General features: G+C 37.5%; 1 protein-coding gene across 1 annotated transcript in view; it reads right to left on the bottom strand.

Annotated features, from left to right (window-relative positions):
• The window catches only part of gcgrb (glucagon receptor b), a 69,179-nt gene extending 48,463 nt beyond the window's left edge, over positions 1-20,716 (bottom strand). Inside the window, exon 1 of the mRNA XM_038271766.1 lies at positions 20,441-20,716. The gene's annotated coding sequence lies outside the window, so the exon portion shown is untranslated. The remainder of the gene's footprint in view (positions 1-20,440) is intronic.
• Between the last annotated feature and the right edge of the window lie 312 nt (positions 20,717-21,028).

The raw sequence follows: 21,028 nt of genomic DNA, 5'->3' as shown, positions 1-21,028 counted from the left end.
CCTGCTGACAGGAACAGAAGATCCTGAAGCAGCCAACATGATGTGTTCGTTAAACAATAGCTAGTAAAGGAGGAAGATCATCTGGTTTATCCAACTGTTTACATTTCTTCAGGTTAACTTTAATTTAAATACTTATCAGCATTAATAGTGGATAAGCTTTTTGACCACAAATCTTTTACCAGGAAGCTTATTTAGCTATGCAATGGACACTAGATTGGATGTAAACAATAGCTTGAAATGTTTCCATCCATAAAATACAGGAAATAATAATTGTGTATAGAGCAAAAAGTTTCTCACTTAGCTCACTGCATTTTCCACCAAACACCTACAGCAGCTGTTTTGGACATTGGATGTCTTGTATTAACAGAAAACGTCTATATAATTTAGTAAAGATGAGACACAAAATGGACAGGAAGATTTTGCTGCAAGTTTGTAAGAAAGGGATTGGTTTGATTTATGTTTTGTATTCATTTATAATAACATAGCTCTCTAATCAATGAAAAAACAAAGCCCTGCAGAGGTTAAAACACCAAGTCTTAAACCAACTAGATAAGTGTATTTAAATAGAGAAGTTAAGGTAAGAAGGTTTTCCTTACATACAAGAGTTGATATGTGTCTAAATGAGGTCTTAAATACATATCTAGAGGGGCCAAAGTCTATCTAAAGGTTTACTGGTAATTATAGCACACAACTCAAATATAATATTCAGATTTCAAACAATTAACTGAGATCTACAACATAAAAATGCACTAGATAATGATGTACATAATATCCATCCATCCATTTTTCCATCTTTAGTAACTGGTTAATGCTGTCGTGGTAGAGGGGAAATACTTCTGCCGATCTTTAGTCAACTGACCAGGATCAGTGTACTCCCTAGAGTCATCACCAACCTATTCATTTAGCACAGCATTTTGAAAATGAAAAGACTTAGACAAACTTTATTGTCATTAAAAGCAACAGGACTGGTTACAAACAAGCATAGATTCGTACCTAAGGGGTCCTTGTCAAAACATTGCGTAAAATCTGTCTATGACAAAGTAAATATTTATACTTCACAGCCTTAAGGAATATAACTGTACAACTATGAAGGGAAGTTACTGTGTGAGAGTACTTTGATTTATTCACTGATCTCCTGCTCAGCAGGAGTTGATGCTTTGCCAGCAGCAGTAATTACAGCAGATCAAAGCTGCCCAGACATCTGATAATGACACACATCTGTTGCTGTCTTTGTTTGTCTGAGTATTTTTTTGTAAGTGAGGATGTACCCAGACCAAGGAAAGACAAGTGTTAATAGCACCAAAACAGGTCTAACACGTGGAGATTGCACTTCCTGTCAAAGGGAAACGGATGACACAAGTTAATAAGGAAAACCATTCAAAAAAATCCCCAGAAAGTACATTTCTCAGATTTGACCTTTCTCTTATTCAACTGGGTATTTTCTTTACATTTTAGTGAAAAAATTACAATTTTAATACATTTTTTGCACATCAAATAGGCAAATATACCTCTTTCACTTCTGATGTTGGTAGAGAAATATTTTTTTTTAAATACAAATTCGGTCTAGATTTGATCTGAATTTAAATTTCAGAAAGGATCATATAGATTAAACTGCACAGATTTAGATAAACTTTATTGGCATGTTGTAAGCACAGAGAACAAAATTCCATTGCATACAACTTAAATCAAAAATGAGATTGTAGCTGACATAAATAACATTACAATATAAAGTACAGAAGTGTTAAGATGTATCAGTTCAAGGAGAAAAAAAATGTTTTTAAACAAAAATGTGCGCAACAATGAAACTTATTAGTGCAAAAAATGATGGTGCAAAAAAAGTCTTTGCATGCGTGATGCAGAGTCCAGTTTAGAGTTTGACAATTCAACAGTCAGATCGTAACAGGGAAAAAGCTGTTTCAGAACCTGCTCGACCTGCAGCGGGTGCTGCAGAGCCTCCTCTGATGACCTAAATTAGCAGGTGAATAATTTTAGAGCTTTGATATGCACAATAGTTATGTCGCAAAAATGGCATTAAAAATAATGTATTATAATGTAAATTGAAATAAATAAATTGAATATCCATTAAATGCCCCAATAAATAATTACTAGGGGCACAAAACATGTGTTTTGTGGATCTGGAGAAGGCATTCGACCATGTCCCTTGGGGGGGGTCCTGTGGTGGGGTACTGTGGAGTACAGAGCCCTTTAATAAGGGCTGTTAGGTCTCTGTATGACCGGTGTCAGAGCCTGGTCCGCATTGGTGGCAATAAGTCAGACAGGTTGCCCTTTGTCACCAATTCTGTTCATAACTTTTATGGACAGAATTTCTAGGCGCAGCCAAGGTGTTGAGGGGATCTGTTTAGGTGGCCTTAGGATTGCTTCTCTGTTATTCACAGACGATGTGGTTCTATTGTCTTCATCATTGCGTGATCTACTGCTCTCACTGGAGTAGTTCGCAGCCGAGTGTGAAGTGGCCGGAAAAGGATAGAGTGCCTTCTCCGGGTTGAGGAGGATGGGGAGGATGTACTACCCATAGTGGATGAGTTTAAGGCCCCGTCCACACGAAGTCAAAACGAACACGAAACGCTGATATTTTCCAAAACGTTTGCCGTAAAGACGGAGACGTAAAATAAATGTGAGCGTCCACACGAATGCATGAAAACGCTGCAAAATGTATGCCAGGCCTGTAAGATGTGCTGTGGTGCCAAAGTAAAAATAGGCGACGAAATGTTGGGCATGCGCATTAATATTTATACATGGTTGCCCTGCGGGTTCATTTTCGTGGTTAAGTCAAATTCAGGTGCTGAACTATGTCGTCGATATTGCTCTGTTCTTCCTGGAGATATTCCAGAAGAAGAAGATTCTGTTGTAAGCCCGACAGCAGGGTGAGTAGCATTAGCAGCAACGGCGCCATTGTTGTTGTGATACTGGTCGCGCATGCGTGTTTAGAGGCGACGCTATGACGCATGCGTGTAAAAAAAAATATGCGGTTAGAGCGTAAAGATGGAAACGCGAAAACAGCGTTTCGAAATCTTCCCACTCTGAAGGCTGAATAAAAAAAAGATTGTTTACAGACCCCCGAAACGCCGGCTTCATGTGGATGAGAGGCTGGTTTGGTGAAAAATTTGTGCGTTTAGGCCAGGGCTCGTCTTCGTGTGGACGGGGCCTAAGCATCTTTGGGTCTTGTTCACGAATGAGGGGAAGATGGAGCGGGAGATCAATAGGCGGATTGGTGCGGCGTCTGCTGTGAAGTGTGCACTGTACCGATCTGTTGTGGTGAACAGAGAGCTAAGACAAAAAGCAAAGCTCTCAATTTACCAGTCGATCTGCATTCCTACTCTCATCTATAGTCACGAGCTTTGGGTCATGACTGAAAGTACGAGATCCAGGATACAAGCGGCTGAAATTAGTTTTCTCTGTAGTGTTTCTGGGCTCTCCCTTAGACATATGTTGAGGAGCTCAGTCATCCGGGGAGGACTCAGAGTAGAGCCGCTGCTCATACACATCAAGAGGAGCCAGTTGATATGGCTCAGGCATCTCATAAGGATGCCTCCTGGACATCTCCCTGGTGAGGTGTTCCAGGTACGACCCACCGGAAGGAGACCCAAAGGGAAACCCAGGACACACTGGAGGGACTATGTTTCTATGCTGGCCTGGGAGCGCCTTGGGATTCCCCTGGAGGAGCTGGCCCCAGTGGCTGGGGAGAGGGACGTCTGGGCTTCCCTACTGAAGCTGCTTCCCACGCAACCCGACCCCGGATAAGCGGGAGAGGATGGATGGATGGACAAATAATATATAAAACATGAGAAAGTTTAAGCCTTAAGCAGTTAGAATTACACCAAATTCTTACTACAGCTGCTTACCTCAATGCATTGCCAAACAAGCCAGGTCCTTCATCATTAAATAAAACACAAGTGGTATCTCTGCGAAGCATCTTTAACAACACTGAACTAGAAAAAACTCCCTCTTGCCATGAGAAAGATATGCACACTCTCAGTGTCGTCATACATGTCTTTTAACAGGCTCTGTGGTGGACATTCATTGATAGTTTTAACATAATATTGTGTGTCTCATAAAACAATATATATATGTTTTAACACATAAGTTTAGTCATTTTTCTTTTTTTTTGCTTTAGTTTATTTGTAAAAAAAATTGTCTTGTGTCCTTCTGCATTAATTTGTACCAGCCTGCGCAAACCCTCTTTTGCTGTTACTCCTCTATTGTTATGTCTGACGGTCCAAATTTGATTACGTGCACAGAATCTCTCCATCGTCTGGTATTGTACCAGTGTCTCCTTTGTGGTCACAATGACAGCAGAAATCTTTGTGAGTCTACACTATAAAGACATAAAAACGTGACTGCTGTTGAGTTTTAGATTTAAAAAATTGTTTTGCACATAATAGTTTGTATTTCCAAAGCTCCACCCATACAGTTGTAGGATTTGATCATTAGAATAAAGATCTGCATATTGATAAAGGAACACAAGCAAATAATAATTTCCATGCCCTGCTTGCTGAACTGGTTGTGCAAATCCAGCAGGATGTCTTATGTGAGAATCCAAAATGTCTTTATCTAATCTGAGAAAATTTGAGGTCCTAATGCCTGCTTTTGCCTTACATTGTTGTAGATAGATGTGTTTTAATGCAAATATTTTGTTCAAAGCTAGGTTTTATTGAGCTGTTAATATCTTATTATTAAGCCTAACCGAAATCGTATTCTGTTTACAGTAAATGGCATAATAATGTTAAGTTATGAAGGGAGTAAAAATGCTAACCATGGCTGCAGTTAGGTTCGCTCCCCTCAGTAATTGTTCTAATAAGGCAAGGGGGACTTTGGCTTAAGATGCAGTGGAGTGTCCCCTTAAAAGCATTTCATTTATGCAAGCAGATGAAGTCTCGATAGTCAAGATCAATAGCAGTTCTGTGGTGCTTGAATACTTGCTATAGACAAGGATGTACAATGCTATTCAGGCATAATAAGAAGCAGACATGAGAACATCTCAGCAGCTTAAGGGGGTATGACATCTTAATTTGCTGAATTCTGTTATACTTTGGTGAAAATGACAGAAAATGTATTCAGGTTTTCCAGAGACACAAAACAGACACATTTAATGCACAAGAGCCCCCAGGACTACAGTCCTGGAAGACTGAGCTCATTTTTCCGATGCGTATTTTATATTACTGATGATGCATTTCTCCCTTTTAAACCATAGATACAAAAGATATATAACTAACTTGCCAGTCCGCTATACATATTCTTCCTTCTTCCATGATAAAATCTGGTTAAGTAGGAATTTAGCTCTCTCTGCAAAGCATCAAGATTTACCGCAGCAATGCAGAAAGACAGATTGATTGAAATTCATGGGTGTAAAGTAAGCTAGAGAGAAATATATAGAATGTTTCCTTGAAGTATAACAGAAGCAATGTGTATCTGTCACTGCTTGGACCCCTTTTTTCCCTCAATAAGTTTCTACACTAAATAATTTAAAATCAAATATACAATAAAAGGATAAACACCCCATCTGACAATCATTGATGTTGATTAAGCACTCAAATCTAGTCAATGTTAGAAATTAAATGTCAACTATTTATTATACCAAAGATGAGATTTTTTGTATCATCAATACAGACAGTCTAGAGAGATATTCTCTAAATGTTTTTGACAAGAATAATTTGAAAAAAAAACATGATTGCTGAAATCAAAAAACTGCTATCAGGGTTCAAGACTATTTTGTCACAAGATCCAAATATACATTGACACAAGACACTATAATGACATAGGCTATGACTTGAGGCTGACAAATATGATGTGTTCAAGATCAAAGGGCCTTTTGTAGAAGCACAGGTACGAAGGTCCTAGTGAGGTAAATTATCAAATTTTTTCTCTCTTTGTTTTTTTCTTAAGACAGATTTTGTTATCCATGGAGCCTGGGAAATGACATAGGAATAAGGAAAAAAATACAACCTGTACACAAAATACTAATGAAATGTAACTCCGTTGCCAAAAATTATGTTCTTATGAGAGTATGACGTATGGAACGTAACAAATTAAATGTACTTGATTACTGTACTAAGGTACTTTCAGTTATTCAGTAGGATTATTTCTCAAATCATTCACAGTTTCTTTGTGGTAAAAGATTCAACCTTGAACCTCTATTCCATATTGAAAATGTGAGGAGAATCAAGATACTCCTGTTTTTTTGTTTTTGTTTTTTTTTTTAAATAAGAAATAATAATCACAATAGCTTTCCTTTTTTGTGGATTATTTATGCTAAAGTTCTTTCCAGGTGGTGTAGAATCTGTAGCTGGTTGTTCTACGCCTCAATACATTAGGGGGTTTAATAAAGTTACAGAGTTCTTTAAAATTACACTGAAAATGACACAGAAATGTACGGATTTTAGAAGATTTTATTTGTATTCTGAATATTTAAGTAATTTTAAATGCATGTACTTTTAATTGATTAAGTATTTTCAAAAGTGTGTACTTCAATACTTTAACTTTAGTAGATGTTTGAAAGAGTAATGTTTACTTAAAGTTGAACAATATTTGACTATGACTATCAATACTTTTACTCAAGAACTGCTGATGAGCACTTCACCCACCACTGTTACAGTATATGGACACAAAATACTAACACTTATCAAATAAATGTATGCTATCTTTACATTTAAGAAAAGCGCCTGAAAAATATTTGTTTAGACTATTTTAGAGTTTAACCCGGTCAAACTTAAAAAAGGTGGCACAGTCCTGAACTCATTGGGACATTTGGTCACAGTACCCGGTTGTCAGAACTAGATTTAAATGCTTCTCACTAGTGAGAATTTTTTGGAATGCCAGACTTTTCAGACTCTATTAGTTCATCCCCAGCCTGAAACAAGACTGAAATGCCTGACAATTGTTTTTTTTTTGTTTTTTTTTTGTTAGATCTGTTCCTCTGTTTGATAAGGTGCACATTGTAGGATAATTATGCTTTATGCACCTGCTCAATAGCATCAAGCAGTGTGGTTTGAGACACGCAGAAAGCAGACAATGGGAACTATAGTAAGAAAAGCCATCATATAGAATACAAATGTAACCTTTGAAAGCTATGCCTCTAAAGACCTGTAAAATTGATGTCAAGAGCTAAAATATACCTGAAAGATACATTAGTATAGAATTGATCATCCATATGCCATTTGTTATTGAATATTAGAAAATGGGTTAAGAACTGAGCAAGAAAAACTTGTTGGGGCAGTGTCTGACTAAATGTTGATGAAAAACCCTCTAGAACATTACATGTCTCTTAGAGCAAACTGTAAAGATGGTACCATACTCTGCTTTTCCATGATGCTACAAATAAACATACTTCCTTCTGAGATTAAATCAACATGAGTTGTTGTTGATTTGTAGACAAATCTTCTTATTAAAACATCTTATTCTGGTTATCCTATTATATTATTAAAACCACCTGGTCTCCTCATACACCTGCCTCAGCCACGCTTTCATCATCTCCTCATCCATCCAGCCTTTTTCATTTGCCGTAATATCATGTGTCATCAGAGCGCTGTGTCTGTCTCGCTGTCAGCTCCCAGATCAGCTTCTCTGATTGGTTGATGCGGCGCTTCCAGCAGCAAAACTTCCATTTTTCCATCTCGAGCAGCAGCAGCGCGTTTCCGGCGCGTCAGATAAACGATCCCGACGCACTGCGCCTGCTGCTCAAAACGCGCTGCGGGACCTTTTGCTGCGCCTATACGCGCGTCAACCATTGACTTTGCATGTAAACTCGCTGCTTCTGCTGCGCCTGCTGCGTCCGGTTCACACCGATGTCAAGCGGTTGAATAACAGCGAGCACAGCATTCATTTGTTTCACCATGTTTTTCACATCAGCTGTGAGATGGGCACGCATGGAGTCACAGATTACCAGAGATGGTGATGAGTGGAAAAAAACACCTGGTCTACTTACATTCACCTCCCTCAACCACGCTTTCATCATCTCCTCAATGAGGAGATGAGGAGTTCTGCATGGTGCATGGTGGTCTCAAAAGTCGCAGTTACAACACACATAGTGCGCACCGCACATTTTGAGGAAAAAAAAAAAAAGACGTTTATGTGCGCCTTACAGTCATGAAAATAGGGTAATTTGGACAAGTTCGGCGGGCCGGATTAAAAAGCCTAACGGGCCGTATACGGCCCGGGGGCCGTAGTATGCCCATGTCTGACCTAGAGGGTATCTGCATATTTATTTGACAAAGCAACTTTCTCTAATGCTACAGGATATTTAGTCACATTCTGCTCTTTATTTAGTCACAACTTAGGCTTTACATATTTATTGACTACTTATCTTAATTTATGCATTTTCAATTTCAAAGGTTCCCATCTCCTGGATAGCACCAATGTTGACAAACAGTTCATAAGAAGATCATAGACCCAACCTGATTCCCTTTATTTTGGCTTTGCATGTACAGTAAGAGATAAAAATCAGGAATAAATTTGGTTTTTAGCATTTGTGTGATCTGATGACCACTTTCTCTGTTCATTACTCTGCTAACTCTCCCTTTAAATATCATCATATAAGGTCAAAAGCAAGTATGGGAGATTTGGAGTGAAGTAATTTGAGAGCAAGCCTTCCAGTATAAGTAGGTGGGTGTAGTAGAGGATGAAGAAATTGCTAATCTGGAGTAAGGAGATAATACAATGAAAGTGAAAAGGATAAAGAAAGACATAGAGCAGAACAATCCAGGTGTTACGGGAAGCATTCTTTGAATCTCTAATGTCAGTGAACAGGGTGAGATAAAAAACAATCACTAAGCAAGTGTTAAATGGCAGTACAGATGACGCAGGTATAATGAGTGATTGTCTAATTTAAAACTGTCAATTCCACTGTCAGTCAAATAGACTCAATAGCCCCTTTTCCACTGAAGCTCAAAGCGGGCTTTGCAAATCATGCTTGCATTTTCATACATAATAACCTAATTTTCACAGTGCTTTGTTGCAGCCAACACACACACACACACATTCACACACAGCTTTTGCAGTTGTGTAGTTTACTCTTGTCTAATTTTTGAAAAGTATGATGGAACGGAAGAGTAGAAGCTATAACAAGGATGATGAGGTCCAGCCTCTTTTAAATATCTTTGCTGCATTTAGCGTGAGTTTGCACACTACGAAGCAGGTGCAGAAAATCAAGAAAGATCAAGAAAATGAAGCAGGACTACAAGAGACTAAAGGACCATAACAATGGTAGCAGATCAGACTGTCGGACAAAACACTGGTATGACCAGCTGGATGTGACCCTGTGACACAGGCCTGCTTACATGGTCACCAGAGGCACAAAAGTCTCAAAGGTAGTGCAGGTTGTTGGCCAAGACGAGCTCTCGGACATGGACTGTAGTCTAAGTATATATTATTATATCCTGCAGCAGATGGAGGGAAAGTTTGTACCGAAACAGGTGTGTGCACACCCACAATGTGTTACACTGTTTTCATGATCGCACTCCAACAAGTGGTGTTGTTTACGTTAACGTTTTTTGGTAACCACGTCACTATGGTGATTTGCATAGCTGGCCTGGGGACATTCAAAGAAATAAAAAAAGAACATGACAAATTAGTTGAGATTCCTATTAGTCGGGTAATACAAAGCCTGGGGCTTTGAAGGCTTTAATATGGTGAGAAGTTTATTAACCAAACTATGTAGCTATTTTGAAAACAAATTAAATTCATTCTAGAATTATAGATTTTCCTCTGAATGTACCTTTGATCATACCATCAATGTTTGAAGGTATAAAGAGTTAAAAAAAAAAACAATATAGTAACAATAATTAATTTCATAAACATAACTTTATTTCATGATCTTGGCACGTATGGCTGGATTTGGCTTTTGTCTCACATCCGCTTTGCTCCACCCAGCGCTCATTGTCTCTAATCAGATCCACATAGTACTGCTTCTATTTAAGCTACCTGTTCCCTAGCCTGGGTGCCATTCCGAACTTAGTCCTGCCCACGTTTGAGGTTGGGAAGTTCGGTCTGGCATTGTTCAATAGTAGCACGAGTATGCTCGCATAATATCTGGCGGGCTAATCAAATTGTCAGGGTGGGCTTTATACGATGATGGACAGATGATCAACAGTAATGAAATCAACCACGTCACCAAAGCGCGCTTGGGTGACAACAACAATGGCTGCCGCCGGAGAGTTGAGGTGAGTAGATTCTGCTATTAGGTCTGTTCTAGAAGATATCGACAGCAAATTAATTTTAAAAGAGGAACAGAGAAACGCGATCAAGGCTCATCTTCTTATTCTAGGTGTGCCACTGCACGCTTTGATTTTTGTTGACAACAACTATGCGTCGCTTAACATACATCACGCACTCCGTTGCTCTTATTGGTTGTAGGTCTATCCAATTGAGTGCAGAGGCATTTTTTTTTCCTGGTTCGTTCGAAGCACGCCCCATAATCACAGCTCTATGGAGCAGTATCAGACTCATATTCTGACTAGAATTGAGTAGGACAACGTCAGGCTAGCTGTTCCCAGCGATTGGTGCCAGATTATTCAAGCCGAGTGTGAGAGTATTCTAGCGTTCCCTGTTGTGTTTTGACTCTCTGATTCTGACCCGTTTCTGCCCCTGACTTCTGAGTTTTGGTTGCCCCTTTTCTGCACTAATACCCTGATCTGTCTCCAGACTGTTACCTGGATTCTGAGACCCATCCTCTGATCCTGCCTTGGATTATTCCCTCTGGAACCTTCTGTTCCTATGCGTTCTCTGGCTGCTGCTGGTTGCTGCTTGACTTTCTCCAGACTTCTCACCTGAATTGGCTCTGTCACAAGCTACGGAGTAACAACTTCTCTGGACTTCGCTCCTTCTTCTGGGCTCAGACTGAACTTTACCTGGTTGGTGACTCTCCTGCTTATTATCATTCCCCGCCTTAGTTCTGAAGTCACTGATCTGAATTTACCTCACTACAGAGTATCCAGTGAGCCCGCCACAGCTGAGGAGCAGCCGCATGTTTCTCTAAAACAAAAAGAAAAGAAAAAAAACCCTTGTTTCTAAATCTAATCTGTCTGTTAGAATTCTGTGTCAAACGTTCTGAGCTCCTGACACTTCATAATGGTTTGGGGATTAACCCTGGATTGATTTAACTTGCAATTTAAAGAACTGCAATCTTTGATAATAGAGATAAGGAAATGTATACACAAGCTGGAAAGAAAATGATTTGGAGAAATTATTAGAGATACTGAGAAGTTATCAAAAAAAGGTATATGGGAAATGAACTGAATTTATCATAACATTTTTTTCAGTCATGCTTATAACTAAGTGCCAATAAGTGCTTCACACAAGAGCTACATTCTGCCAATGGTGTAAATTAAAAAAGTAAATTTTCTTGATCATACTTTTTGAGTATCTTTACATGAGTAATTTTTGGGGGCAGACTTATAACTTTCACTCCACTACATTTCCACTACATTTCAGTAAAATATTCTACTTTCTACTTCTGAATGTACTTTTGATCATTTGTCTATTATGTTGGCAGACCTAAATCAAGGTAGTCGATGGTACAACAGAATTGATAAAACCAGACTATTTGATTTAACTGTCTTTGGAAAGAAAAAAAAAGGCTGGAACCATGCCTAATAAAAAACATATAATGTTTCATGAGAAAAGTAGGATTCATGCTTTAAATAACAGTTTTTGAGGTTTTGAACTTGGCCTGTTTCAAGCGGAAACCTCAGCAGATCAGTGCTGCACCACATTCTATGACCATGTTACTCACTGTAGACTACTAAAAAGAATCTGTAACAGCTCCCCGTTAAGGAATCATGTGCTTTCTTCACACACTCAATTTATTGGCAGACACCTAAAAAAGCCTGCATCCAGCCAAACAAAGGCAGAAGTAAATCACCCAAGAATTTAATCACTGTTGTTACAGAGCTCCGCTGGACTATCTTCAGGTTCTGATTCAGAAGAAGATGAAGAAGAACCAACTGATGTAGTGACAACATGACTTTGGATGACAAAGAACGCTTTAGGCAGAGGAGCGAGGGCATAAGGTATCAGGAGCTGTCACCATCACAACACAAAATGATTAGACAAAACTAAATGTAACACCTCCATGCCCTCGTATCCTGCATCAATTTCACCTGCCTGCCACCCGGAGCATGTCATCTCCTGACATGCTTCTGTAGCATGTTGCAGAGATAATTAATGTTATTTTTAAGTACAGAAAGCATCCACATTTAACAAGGCAGGTTCAATCTGCTCCTAATGGGCTCTGTAGATATGTGTGTGTGGGTGGGTTGGGTGATGAGCTGTCTGAATCAGCTACAGGGACAATATGGGATCTATGTTACTTAGGAGAGAAAAAGGCAAGAACCCTGCACACATTGTAATTAACGGTGACCATATAATCTCAGATTTTGTTTCGCGTTTATCTTTGGTTGGCTACAGTAAAAAAAAAAAAAAAAAAGAATCATTTAAAGCCCTTTAAGCCTCAGTGTGTGTGTTTAAACAAATACTGCATCAGAAAACAGTGTCAGCTGTGTTGATGAAATAAAGGACCATGTTGATAGATCATACTTTGTTTTAGCTTATATGCATAGAAAATCAACACACCAACATAATCCAACTTTCAACATAATGGTATCTGTTTTGTAACTAGTGACATGTGAAACATGTGCTGTGAGACGTTTTGCTGAGAAACATGTTGCTGAAAAAAAGTCTCAAAAGGTATTTTTTCAGTTTTTGCTTTTTATGCACACTTAAATGTTTTAAATCATTGAGATATTTCTTCAAAAAAAAAACAAAAAAAAAAACTTTCATTTATAAAGACCTAAAACTATTGGAACCAACCTGACCTTGTATAAAGAAGTGACCCCTGCACCTTGTTACATCATTATTTTGAGTATTACACCAGCATCACAATAGCCTATTTTGATAAAAAAGGTAAGATCTACAAGGAAATAACGCCAAAAACAAATGTGATAAAGTGAAGGTTTTTGGAAGAGTTATGTTTTGTTATGTCAAAAACAAAATCAATACAGCATTTCAAACAATCCTCATACTGACGGTGAATGTTGATGGAGGCAATATGATGATCTAAGGCTGCCTTCCTATCTTACTTCTTCTACAACTTTCCTTTACTGATGGAAGCAGTTTGTGCCCCATTCAGGTTATCTGGGTCCATCATCCATACTTCAGAGGCAAGTCTACCTCAGAGAGGCACAGAATAACTAAACTGCAGGCTTTGGCCAGGCATGACCTCAAACATGCTTCTAAAGCAATATAAAGAATTTGAAGTGATTTCCAGTCAACACACACCAGAAGTAGGGATGCACGATATAATCGGCCCCCTATCGGTATCGGCCTTAAAACTGAATATCGGACATCGGCCGCCTCAACGATATTTAAGCCGATATTTGATCAGCTTCTGAGTTTCTAAAGTCTAAAAATAAAAATAAAATACTACTTCTTCTTCTTCCTCAAAAACTTCTTTTTACAGACTTAAAAACTTCTAAAGACGAAGGAAAAAATATTGATACATTAAATATCACAATATCTTCATATGCTGATATATTGCCATTTAAAAACACCATATCAATCTCTTTAACTAATGAAATATTGCTATATGTCATCGTTATGCTACGAAATCCCCCGAAAATTCACAAAATTTTGCCATATTTTTATATGTTGATATATTGACGCGGTTTCGATCTATTTTACTAACAAAATCTCACAAGAATTTGCAAAATATCACGAGAGTTTGTAACAGAACGATGAAATTTCACGAGATTTTGAAAGTAAAATAGATCGATACCGTGTTTTTAAAAATCTATTTGATATCAGCATATGAAAATATATTTGAGTATATAGTTTTTCAAAGTGTCAGAAATGGAAAACAAAACTGCTATTTTCAATGACTACTTATTTTTGTCCAGCTTTAACATCAGTATCGATATCGGTTATCGGCTACATGAGTTTTAAAATATCGGCATATCGGATATTGGCCAAAATCCCAATATCGTGCATCCCTAACCAGAAGGCAGTTGTTACTGCCAGAGGTGAAATAATTATAAATAGGTTTATAGGGGAAATACTTTGAACACATCACAAAGCAGATGGAAAGTAGAACAGTCAGTTCGATTGACTCCAATTTCAGGGATTCAATTACTATTTTTGGTCTTTTCCTTTTTAGGTTATCTGACATAAAAAATAGTTTAAAAAATGAGATGAAAAAAATTCACTCAAAGAAATCTCTCAAGTTGCAGTTACTCTCCACAGCACTTTAAATTATGTAATTTTATGGTACAGAATTTCATTAAGTAGAAAAAATGAACCCCTGTTTTTCAAAGCACTATTGCATATGTTCTATATATGCATGGAGATGAGCAGAAGACAGGCAATCCATCTCAGCTCTCTCTATATATTCACCCTGTAATTCAAGCAAAACTAATAAATAAATAACAAGCAGATCAAATGCAGGAGCCAACAAAAGAAAATCAGCATTAAATATGCACATCTGCTTTAAAATATATGTCTATTTATATGAGGGTGGCCACACGCTAAAGCTGCGCAGTTTCAGCGAGAGACACAGACCAGCTCTGCAAAGGGCAAATTTCTCATTGCTGCAGAGAAGGGTCAAAAGTCTGCTCAGGCAGATGATGTACTTAATGTGTGAGTAAGAAATAGGTTTCAATTTTAATCCAAGTCTTTCATTCATTAATTACACTTCTATCACATGGTTTTATTTCACATCTATGATTAAAACACATTGGGAGTCAGTGAAAACTGGTCTCTCTTCTGAGCGCCTTCTCATCAGGATATGTTTATGTCTTCCTTCCTGTGCTCACAATATTATGCATGAAGAAAAATACAATTACTAAGCACTGTCTTATAGCTGTTATAATATGAATGATCATCTTCACAGAGTTATTGCTGTTGTAGATGTATTTGTAATCTATTTCTACTGAAAGAGAAGTGTAAGTCTACCCAGACCTTTAAGGCATAAAAAAAAGCAATTAAAACAATGTCCTTACAGTAGGTATGTTTTACGGTTAATGGTTACGCTTCCTTGTTTTTGTACTTAATACCAAACTAACCAAAAATAGTAATTCAAACATGGTTCCACACAACTTCCAGTATTAATAAACTGCAGGTGTTTCACAGATAAAGGAAAGCAGATCTTGACTTCAGGGGTAGGAGCTCTTATTTTAGTGCTCTTCTCCAAACAGGCTAAAATGATTAGTAATGACTGAAGCTGAGTGATGAAATATCCTTCTCAGTTTCATTGTTATTTGAAGGTTTACTATCCAGCAAGTGGGGCACAAGATCTGAAAATCTGTGCAAATTATCATACTTGGAATTGTTCATTATATCTGATCCTTAATATTTAAAAAATTGCTGGATAAACTGCTAATTTTACTCTCTACTGAATACAAAGTTTAAGTCATAAATTGTTTTAATTTGCCTTTGTTTCATCCATGAGAGAAAAAAAACATACTTACCAATAACTTAATGTTATTTCCACAAAGTGTTGAGTAGAAATACAATTGGACCAAAAATGCACCTTATATTGGACAGATTAAAAGTCAGATAGCAAATTACCACTTGCCCAGTCTTTATTTCACTACAGCTTGTTGTTTGTGTCCATGTATTGATTAACAAACTGCAACTGAAACCTTAAGCTTTCAGGTCGGATGGTCAAAAGCAATAGAAAATGTCGTTATCTCATTTCATTCTCTAACATGTTTGTAAACCAGCTTTTCTAAATCGATACCAGTCCTTTGCAAATGCCCTCTGTGATGGTTCATTCTGACTAGCTTAATTAATCCTTTAGGCACACTAACTGAACTACAAGATGTCTAATGGAAAACGATATCCCTTCAGGTAGTTTGGTTAAGTAAGTGAAGTAAAGTAAAGATAGGGAGAATATAGAAGGTAAAAAGGATGGATATAACTAAAGAAAATACAAATAAATATACAAAAGAAATGTAAAATGTTTGCAGAAGACAGAGATAAAATATGACTCTTCAGTGACCTTGGACAGGAACCTTGAAGGACAGAATACCCTGAGATGATGAGTCTAAGTCATACAGATAGATGTGCATTCAGTCCTATCCATTATAGGGGCATTTCCTGCACAATTGTGAACAAATGTTAAGGGAACTGGGTAAAAATGATTGTTTATTTGCAGATATGGAGATAACTTGGAACCACTACAAATGTGTTGGTATGAAATATCAAAGGGGAAAATGAAATCAACAACCATTGACTACACCAGCTACAAGTCAGCTTGCTAGTGTACTGAGTGGAATCTGGATTAGTTTAAGATATGTAAATAGCTAAATGTCCCCACATGAAACAGGCATTAGGCAGCACTTGACGAATAAGTGCTGCCTAATGTTAAAACTTTTTTGCATGTTTTAAAATGCATAAATTACATTTTTTTCATAAAGAATATCACCTAAAATAGGGACTGTGTGGCATGGTACTGTCACAGAAAATCTAATATTTAAAACTTGATCAGCAACTTTTATAATGTCATTTGTAAATCCTTTATTGTCCCACAATGGGGAAATTCACTCTCTGAATTTAACTCATCCCCTTGGGGAGCAGTGGGCTGCCATTGTGCAGTGCCCAGGGAGCAGCGTGGGATTAAGGGTCTTGCTCAGGAGCCCAGAGTGGAGGCTGTGGGGATCGAAAAAGGTACTACCATCCCAACATACATGTAACCCAGTTGTCGTCTCCACCCTTAAAATTTGGCTCCAATTCAGACATACTTTTGGACTCATAGGACTGTCCAATTACAGCCCCATACATAACAACCATCTCTTCCTCCCTCCTAGCATTGATAATGCCTTTTCTCTATGGCAGAGATCTGGCCTTGTTAGGCTAAGTGATCTATATATTAACAATGTCTTTGCTAGCTTCAACGAATTATGTGGAAAATTCAACCTCCCCAAATCTCACCTATTCCGATACTTCCAGATTCGTAACTTTGTTAAATCCAATAGCAGCTATTTTCCTAATGCCCCACCTAACTCAGTAATTGACTTAATTTTGGACATTCCCACAAATCAGAAAGGCCTTATCTCCAAAATATACACCTTAATATCCCATCTCAAAGAGACATCTCTTGATAAAATCAAGAAAGACTGGGAACAAGAACTTGGTAGGGTTATTGATGACGGCGTCTGGGACTCAGCATTAACTCGTGTAAATAATAGTTCATCTTGCTCCAGGCTTAATCTCATACAATTTAAGGTTGTCCATCGTATTTATTTTACCAATTCCAAACTTTCCAAAATTTATCCCGAGGTCGTAGACGTATGCAATAGGTGTCACATGTCACCAGCAAACATGACTCACATGTTCTGGTCCTGTCCCCGTCTGCAAGATTACTGGACGGCTGTTTTCAAACATCTTGGAGAATCACTAAATGTGAAATTGACACCTTGTCCTGAATTGGCTATTTTTGGATTAATAGACCATAAAAAAATTAAGAAAAAGTTCAAGGATAGTATTGCTTTTGCTTCTCTATTAGCGCGGAGAAGAATTTTGTTGGAATGGAAGGCACCAGGGGCCCCAAAAGCTTCACTGCGGCTTAAAGATCTCATGCTGCACATAGACCTGGAAAAAATTAAATATGATCTGAGGGGGGCACCTGGAAAATTTGATTCAGTTTGGGGCTGCATGATTAGCTACATAGCTAGAATGACGACACTACAGGACGGGTGAAGCGTCCACTTTTGAAACCTGACTTTTGATTGCTTTTTCTTTTCCTCCAGGCTTCATCTCGGCCCATTGAAAAATTTTACTTCTCAGTTTTGTTTTGTGGTGTTTTCTGTTTATTTATTTGTGTTGTACTTGCTGCTCTCCCTTTTTTTTCTTTTTTTTTTATTGTCTATATACTTTTTTTTATTATTCACATGTTCTGTACGGTAAGAAGGAAGGATGTGGGTTATTGCTGATTTATAGCATAATCTTGTAGAATTGGGGAGGGCTGGGGAAGGGAAGGGAATGAGGGGTTGTTGTTTTTGTAAAAATGGGAAAAAATCCTTATTTTCATTATTTTCATTGTTTGTACTTGACCTTGTCACATGAATAAAAACATAAAAAAAGAAAAAGGTACTTGCAACCTTCTCAGAGCACAAGCACACTGCTCTAATCACTAGGACAACACTCCCAAATATAAAAGCTATATAATGGGTATTTAGAAATAAATAGTGGAATTCAGTCATGGGAAAATGTCTATTCTTCTCATTCAGATCAGGTAATATAAACACATCTTAAATACATGAAAATTGTGTGTGTGTATATATATATATATACATATATATATATATATATATATATATATATATATATATATATATATATATATATATATATATATATGTGTGTACATATCAGCTGTGCTGCTGCGATCAACACCTTTGTTTATAGATGTTGGAGAACGGCCTGTTTTCCAGTTGCAGATGGCCGCTCACACTGAGCCTGGTTCTGCTGGAGGTTTCTTCCTGTTAAAAGGGAGTTTTTCCTCTCTATTGTCGCTACAAGCATGCTTAGTGTGAGGGATTGCATATGAGTCAGTGAGTCGATGCAATCAACTGGTTTTCCTTAGATAGAAAGCTTGAATCAATTTGACTGAATGATCTGGTTGAACTGTAAAGTGCCCTGAGATGACATTTGCTGTGAATTGGCGCTATAGAAATAAACTGAATTGAATCAAATTAGATTTAAAAAAAAAACAATTGCTGAAGAAAAAAAACATACTGTTTTGTCTTTTTTTGTGTAAAATACTACTACAACCTCTTTATTCATTGTAAGCCAATCATTCCTCACCTCAGTTACTAAATTAGCTCAAAATATGTAAAGCATTCAACATATATGATGTTGCACATATAATATCTTCAGTTTCAGCTTAGTCATTTCATTATAATAATAAAAAGTAGATAGGTAAAGAGCTAAAAATCTTTCACCTAGTAAAGTTTAAATAGCTAAGAAATATATTTTAATAGGTTTTCCACTGTTAATGCTACACTGTGCTTTATGATCTGAAAGGGAATAAAAGTTTGAGAGCTCTCCAGAGGAGCTTTGCTGGAAACTCCTTATTTCTGTCTGGATATACATTAGAGGGGGAAATTTATCATGTGTTTTACAGTTGGTGGTGCTGCTACTGCACTGTCAGGACCTTAAGGTATTTATGCTGTAGATTCGGATCTCAGCTGCCTGCATAACTCTTCCCTGCATGGTTCAGAGGAGAAAAGAAGTATGAGATTGCCAACTGTGATTGATGTATGAGTTGTTGGTCATGAGACCTTTTTTTTCTAGAGGGAGGAAGCAGCTATTTTCTGAAAACTGAAAAAAAAAAAGAATTCAAAGCTGAAACGTACAAAAAAGCCTATAAGTCCACAGGAAAACAATATAAACAACAAATGTGATCACAGACTGAAAGCTGTATCACCACTGGTCACAGACTGTGGTGGTTCTAGGACAAATTTACCAGGGGTCCAGCGTGTTTTCATGGGGGCACAGAAAAGCATGAAACAAAAAAACAGGCCAAGGGAGCTGCATGAAGTTAAATTTCCATTCAATTAGGTTTAAATAAGATATGTCTTCCAACTGATAAATCCCGTAGCTATATAAATATCTAAGAGATCGAATAAAGCTCTTACTTTGAATATTGGTTTAATATACATTCATAATGTAGGAGTTATTTTTAACTTAATCTAAGTTAAAATTACAGTTTTCTATAAAATCAGAATTAAAAAACTGAAAAATTAAGCAGTAAAAATTTTAGTATTTTTTGTTTGTTTGTTTTGAAAAAAAAAAAAAAACATTTAGCAGATGAAAACTGGGATCCTATCTTAATACCACTGAAGCTATCACTTTTATGTTTTTAAATAATTAGTAAAACAGAATATTTTTAAGAAAACAATGAAATAGATCCAAAGGACCTATCAGTATCCATGTATGTTCCAGTGGATATCATCATTAGAATTTCTTTTAGTATTATATCTTCGGAACAGGGGCCATAACATGGGCCAGGACATGATCTACAGAGGAACTGGCCCCCGTCGGCCTCGGTCTAGAACCGCCCGTGGTCACAGAAGCGGATTTGAAATATGGAGAGTTGTTTCTGAAGCATTAAGGTACACAAGTGGTCCAATGAAGATCATTTGGAGGGGAAGAAATCAGTTATTAATAAATTGTTTGAATAGCTGTTGAATGAAAGTTCAACTTTAAGAAAAATTAAATCTGCCAAAAGAAGCCAGTGCGCAGGAAATATGAAAGATGAAAACAGTCCACATATGAAATACAAGCTTTTAAATCATCGCATAGTCAGCATGATAGGGCATCAAAGGTTCAGACAAAGTTCAAGAAAACAACTTACGCGCAATTAGAGAAAGGTGAATGAATTACTTTGTATAAGGAGCGCAACGAACAGGTAAAACATTGATTTGATTACCTTCAGGTTCAGACCTCTCCCTGTGCCCTTGGCAGCTCCTCAAGCCCAGCGTTTAGGTCCCTGGCCCCGGTCCATCACAGCAGGAAAAGTCCGCAGAACTAGAGCGCACAGCCAAGAGTGAGAAAAAAAAAAACAAATAAAAAAAAAAAAAAGGAAAGAAAGATAACTTATTATCTCAGTTTCGTTGTTCTAATCGCGGTTAAAGATTTTTTCTTTCCTAAATAAATGATCGCTCCTGTTGCTGATCCAGAGTCGACTGTCAGAGCTGCTGTTCTGAGCGCTCACTGTCTGCACCAAGTCACTGAAAGTATGCAAGACAACTTCCGGTGTGAGCTTCAAAGTAACACGCTTAGAATCGATCATGCATAATGTAGAACATATGATTGTTTATGTTTTGGTTGCTGCAATTGAGACCCAAAGCATTAAGGCCTCATTGTGTGTAGATGGAGGTAGCCTAAAAACTACATAGAGATAAACAGGAGAGATGGTCAGCAGAATCTGAGAGATAGTGAATAAATATCTGAAATTAAAAAAATGAATTCATCGCCATGGTACATGGAATAGGATCCTGAACAAAAAAAACAAAAA

Source organism: Cyprinodon tularosa, unplaced genomic scaffold (genome assembly GCF_016077235.1).
Source record: "Cyprinodon tularosa strain WSP-4 unplaced genomic scaffold, ASM1607723v1 ctg81, whole genome shotgun sequence".
NCBI lineage: Eukaryota > Metazoa > Chordata > Actinopteri > Cyprinodontiformes > Cyprinodontidae > Cyprinodon > Cyprinodon tularosa.
The sequence above is the reverse complement of the archived record's forward strand: the minus strand, read 5'-3'. Positions and strand labels throughout refer to the sequence as shown.